This window comes from Daktulosphaira vitifoliae, unplaced genomic scaffold (assembly GCF_025091365.1).
Source record: "Daktulosphaira vitifoliae isolate Bord-2020 unplaced genomic scaffold, ASM2509136v1 Scaffold_4, whole genome shotgun sequence".
In the NCBI taxonomy this organism is placed as follows: Eukaryota; Metazoa; Arthropoda; class Insecta; order Hemiptera; family Phylloxeridae; genus Daktulosphaira; species Daktulosphaira vitifoliae.
Window position 1 is genome coordinate 12,073,485 of NW_026099575.1, and position 11,646 is coordinate 12,085,130.

General features: G+C 26.2%; 1 protein-coding gene across 5 annotated transcripts in view; it reads right to left on the reverse strand.

Moving 5' to 3' along the window:
- Positions 1–11,646, reverse strand: part of LOC126904305 (allatostatin-A receptor-like) — a 152,217-nt gene that overhangs the window by 24,868 nt on the left and 115,703 nt on the right. The window lies entirely within an intron of this gene.

Below are 11,646 nucleotides of genomic sequence, written 5' to 3' on the forward strand. Positions count from 1 at the left end.
AAACAAGAAATAACAAAAGCCTCTAGACAGAGAAGATTTCGAGACGAGAAAAAAAGGGTTTTTATTGAAGTTTTATAATTGTGCGTTTAATATGTGTCAAGATTGTATACGATGTATTCAGTGAAGAGTACTCAGTTACTTTTACAATAAAAGTTGTCAAGAAAACAAAAACTATCTAAAACGATGTTTTATTAAGTTTTAGACACAATATTCTGTTGTACATTTAAAGGAAATTACCGTGTGTAGATCTTTAATATAAGAAGGCATATTTCACACAATAGAAATATACTTTTAAAAATAAATACAACTTAGTAATTTCTCGTTTTATTGTTACTGGAATCCTCAGTCCTGTTTGATGCCGTAAGTTTTATCCGATCAGTATTGATGCTTACACCAGTTTACAGATGCTGTTAGCATTGTACATGTGTACACGTATGACAACAAAGCTTGATAGTCTTAAAAAAAATCGGCACAGTTAAAAACTTTATGCAAATTTCGTTACATTGCTGTTCGAGTCTCGAGGTTTAGTGAAATTTTTACTAGTGAAATAAACAGAGAGATTGGGAGGAAATGTGGGTGAAATTCAAAACACATGTTTTGAATTTCTTCTATCGTCACCTTGTACAAGGTGACGAAAGAAGAAAGGGCTATGTCCGATGTTTTATTGCGTTTTCCCAGGCAATAATGCATCCTATTAAATTCATGCGAGACTCGTAAAATTTTGTACTTAAATATTTTTCAAGTTGTATCGTAAACCACAATAGTCGATAAGAGATAACTATAGTTTGCAATGTACTGGACGGTACGGAGGGTGTTATGGGCGACGTCCAATCGCAATTGATGTATCGAAAAAATATTGCTAAATATTATTCGACCAAGTGCGTACAAAGTTTTAACAGTAACGTTACCATAATTTTTTTTGGCAGAAAAAAAGATTTTAAAGTTTCATTATCCATGAATTGGGTATTGATGTAGTATTTAAGTTTCTTTTCGTTTGCGAATGTTGTGAATGAATAAAGTAAATTAAATCAGTTGACATTGTTAAAAATAAATATTCCAGTTATTTATATTCTGTAAATAGTTTGTTTAAAAACTACATACATAAGTATTTGAAGCGAATTTTCGCAAAAACTTTCATGCATAATAATCATTTTATAAAGTAATTTTGTAAAATGTCACGTAGTACCGGTATTTAAATTTTCCTTTTTAAAATTTGAGCATTTTTCTTTTATATTAAAGAAGAAAATTGTACGCACGTGTGCGTATATAGAATGTACAGTAAGTAAAGAAACGGTTTTCTATTGTTCTCATTGTTTGTGACAACTGACCTGTTTCCTTACTTATTGAACTCTTTGTATATGATAGACATAATGAATATCACGTTAATGACAAAATGATAATTGTGTGTAAAATTTTGTTTTTTTGGTAATAAACATTTCACAATTAAAACTTATACATTAATTTTACAGTTATTGCCATAATTGTGTTATTGTTGTGGAAACGATTTTTTTATTCATCAATAAAAAAATAAATTAGTAATAATAAGTAATAGTAGCTGTAAGTAATAATCAATTAGTACTATGAATACTGGTAATAGTAATAGTTGATATAGTATTTTAATTTTTATTTATTGAAATATGACTGTATTATTGATATAACTATAATTAGATTTTTCAAACAAAAACATTTGTAAAAAATTAATTGAAAAATGGAACGAAAATTAAATGTTCATTTTTAAATTCAATTTTATAAACTTATCTTAATGAAATTAGAAAAAAATTAGGGCTCCCTAAATTGTCAAATTATCAAAATAGAATAAAAAAAAAGTTTGAAAAATAAAATTGTGAGACTTATAATATAAATAAAAAAGTTCTACTTTATCATTATAAAACGATATTATATTTTTTCTACGCGCATATATTAAGATATAAAAAAAACATAAATATACAAACAAATACTAACTAAATTCATTTAAAATCTTCTTTCAGTCCAAAGTATTAGTAATGATAATCTTTTCATATTTGACAGCATAATATTAAGTTTATATTTCATTATCTGTATCATATTTTATTCCAAATGAAAAATTCTTTTCTGATAAAAAAATGAATAAATAAGGGAGATAAAACAAATAAATATTAATATAAAAACAGTTAAATGTGAGCGAACAAGTACATAAATTCACGTTGATTTACAATAATTTTTATTAATGTCAGTTTTACATCAGATCAAAGTCTGTTGGGGATATCATCATTAAAAAGAAACATTCATCACACTTCTAAAATATTTAATTTTGGTTTGATAAAATTTGAAACGAGCAGTATTTACTAATTTGAGACAATAATGATAAAAGTTCAAAAATGTTTTTTGTATTTAAACAAATTATGCCGTAGTGACAGTAAAAATAATGATTTTATTTGCAAGTAAATCATTAATTAACGTCAATATTAATATAGAAACCGCCGCAGAAGTTTAGAAGAAACCAGGGCTAATTGAAACACATTTTACATATTATGATGTAGTAAAAATAATATTTATGATAAAAAGACAAAACTTCATAAATAACTAAAAAAAAAAAAACTTGATTAAAAATGAATTTGTTTTTTTATAATGAATTGTTATTAAAATAGTTGAAAATAATTATCCTAAACTTTAAAATTAAAGTTTTAGTTTTAATTTAAGACTAAAATTTAACATTTTTATACGTTTTCTAAACAACGCTTAAAATTAAATATTTCATGGTACATAATATTACATAAATATTACTGTATTACAATGACATGCTCTTATTAATTAGCGTTTTATTAACAACATATCCTATGAAGTGCAATAAATAATCACTAATGAAAAACAAGATTAATATAAAACGTTTAATTTAAGTCAATCAATTGTTGATTCTTTCATTTATTATCATTTTTTAATAAATCGTCTCTTTAGCCTCTATCTTAGCTTCTTAAGGGCAGCTCTACCTTTCAATGTTCTGATAGGATTTTTACACGCGCTTTACCCAACCGGTTGATCTGCCACAACCTCATTATGGCTGATGGTAGTCAGTAAGAGGCAAGCATTGTATTACTATTAAAATTCTGTTAGATCACCCATCCGGCAACCAACAGCAAACAGCGCGGCTGAACATCAGCTATAAGGTGGTGACTGAATGAACCACTACGCCACATCATGTCATATGTTATCGTTTCTTAACCAATATTATCAGAACGCTATATTATTATGCTGTTATTGTCATTAAAGCTATATTTATTTGTCTAATTAATCTTAAGTTTTTATTATAGTTTGATATTTTTTTACTATGCATCTAGACAGGACAAAGATAAAACCGATCCACTGAAGCAATTTATCTAGATATTGTTGAATGACGGTACTTGATAGGTAATGGATTGTTTATTGTTATATTTATTTTATTGTAGCGTTAAACGGATCATTTAAAATCTCGCTTTCGAGTTTGACAGAAGGCTTAATTCGTATATAATACACTATTTTGGTACATTTAGATTGCAAAAATTAATAATTATTTATTAATAGTATTGAATCTATTAATATTTGATAAGCAATACTGATGATATCGATTCTAGATTGAAATTGAAAGAACGTGATTTGAAATAATTGAATTGTTTTAAAATTTATATTTACAAGACATAAATCAGACAGAGTTGAAAGTTACAAAAATTAAATGATTATTTAAAAAATCTGTTATGTATTTTCTTTATCAAAATATGTGACTATGATAATTCACTGTGATTATTTTCACGGTATATTTTACTGTTTTGGCACTTTCGTTTCCGGAAGCACATTTACGAAGCAAAGTAACAAACGGAGACAATAATCTTATCACTTCAGCGCAATCATAAGCACTCGCATTGCTGTCCACTCCTTTATTTGATTCAAGCATAATAACAGCTTTCATGCAATAAAACAATACAAAATAAGAATTGGCACTTATTCGTTTATACAGAGAGCAATTCATCTTGAATTATTTTTACTTTGTTTAAATTTAAATGAATGTAAGTCTTTGGAAAGGATCTCTTAATATATATGAAAAATGATTTTTTTAGTATCTAATCCGAACAAAACATATTCTATGTCTATCCATCCTGTCAATTTCAGAATAGGTACTTATTTTTTATTTGAGAGGTCAGTAGATTTTAAATGATTTCGTTTTTATTCGGATAATTTTGAATAGATATGACTAGGAGATAAGAAGTGCAACAAAGAATTCTCGGTATAATCAAACTATGTTTTTTTATTGAGAAAGAAAGGTTCAAGTGCGTCGTTATGCAGAGTTTTCAAATGAATTTTATATTATTACATTTATTTATAATAAAATGTACGTATAAGGCTAATGAGAAAGTTATTACGAAAATATTATTAATATATCATTTTTTATATGAGACATTTAAAATGTCTGCAAGCCAATAAAATAAAATGAAACACTAATGGTTCTGAAGAAACATTAAATTCAAGATCATTGAAGAAGCAATAAAAACAAATGAAGGTATAATAGACTGAAAAGAAAATATGCAAAAAATATGTAAATTATAGCATTATTGAATGACCTATATGATGTAACTCAATACTATACAGGGTAAGCCACGAACACTTGATAAATCCATTAACTTTTGATTTATTTAAATTTTACGTTACTTTCTTTTTTTTAATAGAAGAAAGAATAACTGTCAGACTAATCTATAGTTTTAATATTATAAATAATATTTTTTTAATTTATGTAAAAAAAATACACAAACGATAGTCATTTTGTAAAGAGAAGGATAGAAGTACATGATTTAATTCTACACAAATGTTTAGACATTAATTTCTTATGGTACTAAACCATGTATCGATTATATTCATAATGTATACAAAAAAATTTTAATTTTGGCAAAATTTGGAATTCTCTAAAAATAAAATATTAATAAGAATTTTTGTACCAAACTTTTTTTAAATATTTATTCTAAAAAAACTAAAAACATTTTTTACTTAAATTAAAAAAATGTTGTTTATTATATTTAAATTATAGTATAAAAGTGCGAAGTTATAAAAAAAAAAATAGTCACGTAAAAAAATTACTACATAAAAAGATATTTGTCATATCTTCGTGACTCACCCTGTTGTTTAGTGTAATATTGTAATATTATTTGGTGTAGAATTTTCGACTTTATTTTATTCCTCGTTATTGCTGCGGTAACGTTGAAACAAGTAAATTTATATGAAAGCTTAAAATCATTATCTCCTTAACCTCTATCCAAACTATTTGGGGTCGGATTTACCTTATATGACTTAAAAGGATTTTTATACTGACTGTCGACCTGACGCAACCTCATTATAGTCGAAGGAACTAGTAAGAGGTAATAAGCCCTAATCTATTTAAAGTATTAAAAATACCATTTTAAATTTTAAATTAAAAAATTCAAGTACAATATTAATAAAAAGAATAATTTGAGTTTGTTTATTTGTGAAAGTGTAATGAAATATACCAAATATACTTAATTAACTAATCCAAGTAAACATTTATAAAATTAAATAGAATTTCCATAAGCTAAGAATACTTGATGTCATTTTGTTCAAATTTCAAGGTATGATTTATGCAGGTCATATTTACCTATAATCAAAGCAGTATTAGTTAAGTAAGTTATAAATTATAATATTATGTTATAAGAATATCTGAATATGGAATTTTTCTTAGTTGTAAAATACTTTCAATTGCATGTAAAATTTAATGCGATTGTAAATACATTGTATAAATACGTTACATTGGATTTTTATCAAATATGTCAAAAAGCTTGGCTTGCGGTGTAAATATAAATACCTGTTTTTGCTGTTTGCTACCTCATTATTAAGTAAAACGACAGATGTGGGCGGAATTTTTTTTGGTAAGAAACGACAGCAACTATTTCAAATAGACATGTATAAATAATTTATGTAAAAGTATCGATGCTACTAATTTAGCGTAAAATACAACTGTATTCTTAGTAATAGTCGGTTAGTCTACGGTTTTTTTGTACTACAGGCCTAGATAAATGTCACAAATAAAACGATTCATTAGATATATTTCCTATTACCACCTAAATGAAGTATTACCGACTAATGCCTCTGTATTTGAAAGAATATTAATTTTATGCGGTAAATAGGTACAATCCTAATGACCGCTGCCTCAACTACAAATCCTACATTTTTTTTAGAATAATGAAAATTGATGCGGTAAACTTTATTTATAATTTATTAATAAACATATAGATGTTCCAAAAATTATAAAATTACATATAAAAATGATAGTTTAAATATTTGAGAAGTGTGATGGATCGATGACAATGTCGCACGTAGCGTAGGTAGCTGTTAATCGACGGCAATGTAATGAGTAGTGTGCAACGAAATTTCCCTGGTAACCACTTAGAGGACTCGTCAGGGACACGCCGCACCAACACTCGCATGTTGCACAACTCATATAAGTGGGTCGTAAGGGATGAATGCTTTTCCAATGACGGGGAACCCGTTCTTAATAACTGCGGATGAGATAAGCAGCAATGGCGTTGGACGAAGTTCTCGATTTTACGGCGGTGACGACGGCGAGCTCGATAATGGTGATGGTGATGAACGCTGAATGACGCCGGTAGCGGACGATGGCGACGACTGCACACAACGGCGGCGGTGTTCAGTGACGATGACGAATTTTCTGGATACAACAGATTCAGTACTCAAATCTTCCATTTGTTAACGTAAGCTGAATGAGTAGTTGATTTTGAAACCTTCGTCCCGCATCTTTTATGCACTCCCACATCTAATTAATGCGGTAGCACTAATTAATTAATGTCGCGTAGTTTTTCTCTTTATAGTCGTCGCTGACTAATTAAGAAAATGGTTAATTTTATTAAGCTTGGTTATAAAAAGAAAAAAATGCTGGTCGTTATCAGTTAATCATGAGTTGTTGATTGAGAATGTAAAAAAATATTGTATAAAAAAAAAACTATTTTTGATTAAATTTATTTATTTTGCATGTTGAACCAAATCAATAATAAATTAATGATTTTCTTGATTTCTATAGATTGCTTTTAACTGTTTTTTAATTTTTCGTATGAAATAAAAAAAAATAAATTTTTTTTATTTGAAAAATGTGCATTGAAATTACTATGGTAGTAATTTAGACATTTTTTTCATAAGGTATTGTCAGTCATAATATCTCGTGAATAAATTTAATGGTTGTGTGTAGCATATAGCTACAATTAAACAATTCAAGTCAAGTTAAAGATTGGCCAATCGAAAATATTGCAAAATTATATTTTAAAAACAATATAATAACTTTTCAGTTGCTCGAATCGGTGAAACTTAAATGTTTTAATGTGCTAAATTTTGTTTTTATACCTTTACGAAAAGTTTATAAGAAAGTTTTCCAAACGCAATTAAAATTCTTAATACTACAAGAACTAAATTAAGTGTAATATAAATTTTGGAAAAATCTGTTTTGAAAATTCTAGTTAATATGTTAATAATAGGTTATATAATGCAATTTTTCAATATTTCATGGTTATTGTGAGTCCAAAGTTTCTTAGGGAGAAGAACTCCAAAGTATTTGACAAACAAGAAGGGTATTCTAATTTAGTTACGTGACTGGATTTTAAGTAAGCCGAGTAGACATTCAATATATTTTAGTATCTTTTAAGTATATACTCTTAGTATACTTGAAGTGTTAATAATATTATCTCAGAATTCATCAATTATTAGGTGGTATTTATTAATTAATTATAGAAGTGCCATAAAAAAACAGACTCTACAAATTTAATTATGATCTCAGTACCGTTTAAAATCGTTAAGGCAAAACTATTTTTTTTTTATGGACGTGTTATTTTGAGACTACTGACTTTTTTTTTTAAATTCAATATCTGGAAAAATTCTTTTTTTTTGCTTCTTTTATATACATGTAAAACTTTCGAGTTTTTACACAATGTCTACTTTCACTATGTTAAAATCATAACTTCGAAGATTTATAAATTTGGCTTATGTTAATTGATATACTCTAAATTTAATGTCAAATGTAAAATTTAAAGTTTTATAAAATTTTAATATAAGCACACTAGCAATCTCTTCAACTGAAATTACTAAATAATGTTAAATATTACAAAAAAAAGCGTGAATACTTAGTGAGTCCATATCTTGAAAAAAATAATTTTAAAGACATTTTGTCATAAGTAACCACTAATTTGTATACGAAACTTCGATTATTTGTGAGATAAAAATGCTAACATGATATTTTATTTTTAATTCACAAATAATATTAAATGATTTATAAAACTAATTAAAGTATAAATACTAAATACAACATTTTTTTCTATTTGAATAGATAAAGCATAGTAATAACAGTTATATTACTATTTCTATAAAAAAAAAAATTAAATATGTATAAGATTAAAATGTAATTGATTTTTATTGCAAGTTTTTTTCTTTGAAAAAATAAAAAATAATAAGTTATAACATGAAAAACAAAATGAAAAATTATGTAATTAATAGTTTCCAATAAATGATTGTACATACAAAATGTATTGTTTGTGTTGATCATTAATTATATCAGATATGATAGCGAGGGTTTTGATTAATAGGTCGATTTTGTTAAATAATTTATACTTTTAATTAAATTACAAACCTAAACTGATACATTTGGCGCATCATCAATTAATTTGGCTATAATCATAAATAAGTGTTGTATCTCTACTTTAGAAAATTCTCATTTCAACCAAATTCATGTTGATGTATTTATTTTATTGTTATTTTAACTTTTATGTATTTTAAATCATGTTATGTTAAGTTGATATTAATTTCTTCTTCATTGGTTTTCAAATTTAATTCATTTTATATGATCAGTTTTTTAAAAACAAAATCGTTTATTACTCTTTAGTGTTTTTAATTTATTAATTCTCATTGCAAAACTATATGCATATTTCAATATTTTGTGGTTTAAGTTTGTTTTATTTATTTTATGATTTCCTAAAATAAGCCACTGTTTTTATTTACGGGCGTTGTTTTCATAAGTGTTCAATGATTTTTAAAAATCGTTTAATAAAAATATTTTTATTTATGAAAAAACCAATAATAGAATAAAAGTTTGTCCTAATTTAAAATAATTACAGTAACAAGAGTTTGACTGATATTTTAAAATTTAATACGATCGGAAGATGAAAGAAACAAAAATTGATTTATTATATTGTTGAAGTGTTTTATTACTAACAGAAAGTCTTATATTACCCGATGTAAGTATTATAAGGAAATTGAAAATATAATAACATCCCGTTGCGGTTTATTATAGATATACGTGCCAACAGAGCTTTTTGTTTTAAAATTTGCATAATGTTTTTTAGTCTGAATAAATATTATTTGAAAATAAAAAACACATACCTTTCGATAGCAAATTTAGTTTGAACTGTTAGACTAAAACGTAAATAATTTCCGAATTTATGGCATAGTTTCCAGTTCATGTGCGAGGCGTTTCTATTTTAATTGTACACGTTGAAAGTAAACGTTTATTAAATACATACATATTTAACAACATATTAAATACATGAAAAAAATATATAGTTCAATTTGCTTGAGTATCGCAAGGAAAACCATCAAATTTCTACTATACATTATGATATCATAAGAAAACCGTAGTTTATGTATACCACGTGTAGTCTACGGTTAATTTCAGTATAATTTCAACATTTTAGAGCTGTTGAAAGCTAATAGCTTTGCGCTATATAGTACACTTAACAGCGTTGAAAAGTAAAAGCGGCCATTGAATTGTTTACAAAATAAATTAGTATAACGAGTAAAAGAAAGTTTTGCAACGATGAGTCGAGTAACATCCAAAAGGCGTAGTAATAATGACTTTTCGGAGCACATTAAGCCATTCATAGGGAACACAACTTTAAGCATTAGATACTGATGTGTTTGGATGTACCCTGTACTAGATTTACATGAAAATTTATTTTCGCATTAAAAACATAGTTTTGGTTGCACAAAGTTGATTATACTAAAGTTAAAGAGTTATTTGAGATTAACTCCTGTACTGGTTGCTATATTATGGAAAACAATGATTTAATTGCATAGAGCAAATAGTTTATTGTTAAGTACAAGATGTTTTTTTAAGTATAATTAAGGGTCATAATGGACTATTGCCATGTTTTTTAACATAAATTAAATTAACCATAAATTTAAATTTCCAATGGTTAGTCTGTTGTTGGAGAAAGGCATAATATTTGACATCGTTGCGTATTTAGGTTTTTCACAGCAAAACAATGTCACGTTTATTGAAAATGTGTAAGATCTATCTTACTATTAATTTTTCTAATTAATTAAATCAATTAATTTTATAACAAACACTATTTGAAGTCACTTAAAATATAAAATCAAAATAAAGGAAAAATTTATGGTTGGTATGCCATAATTGTAATTGTGCATTCATACTTTGTAAATTGATTATATGTTATAATTTATGAATATTAAAAAAAACGATTCCAATAAAAATAAACGATACGTCTCTGGCATTTGACAGGTTTATTTTTCCTGAATGATCATAATAATATTTAATGAAAATACGAAAAAAAAGTTCTTTTGAATTACAAACTCGTTTCGAAAATTATAGACGTCGCCTGATTTTTTTTTCCTTTTTCGTCCATTGTATTTTTTATTACCATTGAATTTAACTCCCATCGGTGTTAAAAACACATAACCATTTGTTAAATTACTCGGAGTACTTGTGAAATAGACACCGGAATATGAACGAATGTTTATATGTTGGACAGAAAATTGTCATTAACGATCCTACCGGTATCGTGCTTTATTTCGAGTGTGTAAAAGAGTTGTTTTGTTGGTATAATACTATGTAATCTTAAGTCTTACATAATGAACACATTTTATAAAAAGAAAGCGGGAATATCTCATAATTTGCAGAAAACACTACTGTTCCTCGCGGGCTGTAAATTAATACTCCTGTCAATCCTTTGTGATGGAACGTTATTTGGATATGTTGAAATTTCTTTTGACATTCTAGAGTTTAAAACAAGGATATTGAGTTTAGGTTTTAGCCAAAAGGAAAGAATCATCCCGTATTACCTTTAACGAGCAAAAAATATTATTCCGTTTATTTTCCATTTGCATTTGTTTAAATTGAAAAAAAAACAACCTAATTATATACTTATGGTAACAAACTAAATTTTTTTCTCAAGGTATATAAATGGTTCATTGGCTTTAAAAGGCGAAAAAAGTTTTTATTTAACTACAAATGTCATTCTTACGTTTCTATAAATAATATGTATTTAATTATGCAAATAATATGTATTTAATAAATTGTTTAGCGATTTTTACAGAGCAACTACAATAATGAGCTAAAAGTTTCCCATTTTTTCCAATCAAAGTTTCCCATCAAGTTAACACACAGTGTTAATTTAATACAGTTGTTAATATTACTTGCAACAATTAATTTTTTTAGCTTTGACGTGAAGCTCAGATGGTATTAATTTTACTATAATATATTTATTTTTTTAACTTTTTAAAAAACGAATAAGTCTTAATAGATATTTTTTTGATATAAATACCTTAGGTATTTATCTTTCATTTGTTTTAAATTATTTGAAAATCTCACCCTTTACTTGCTCACGGGGGGGGGGG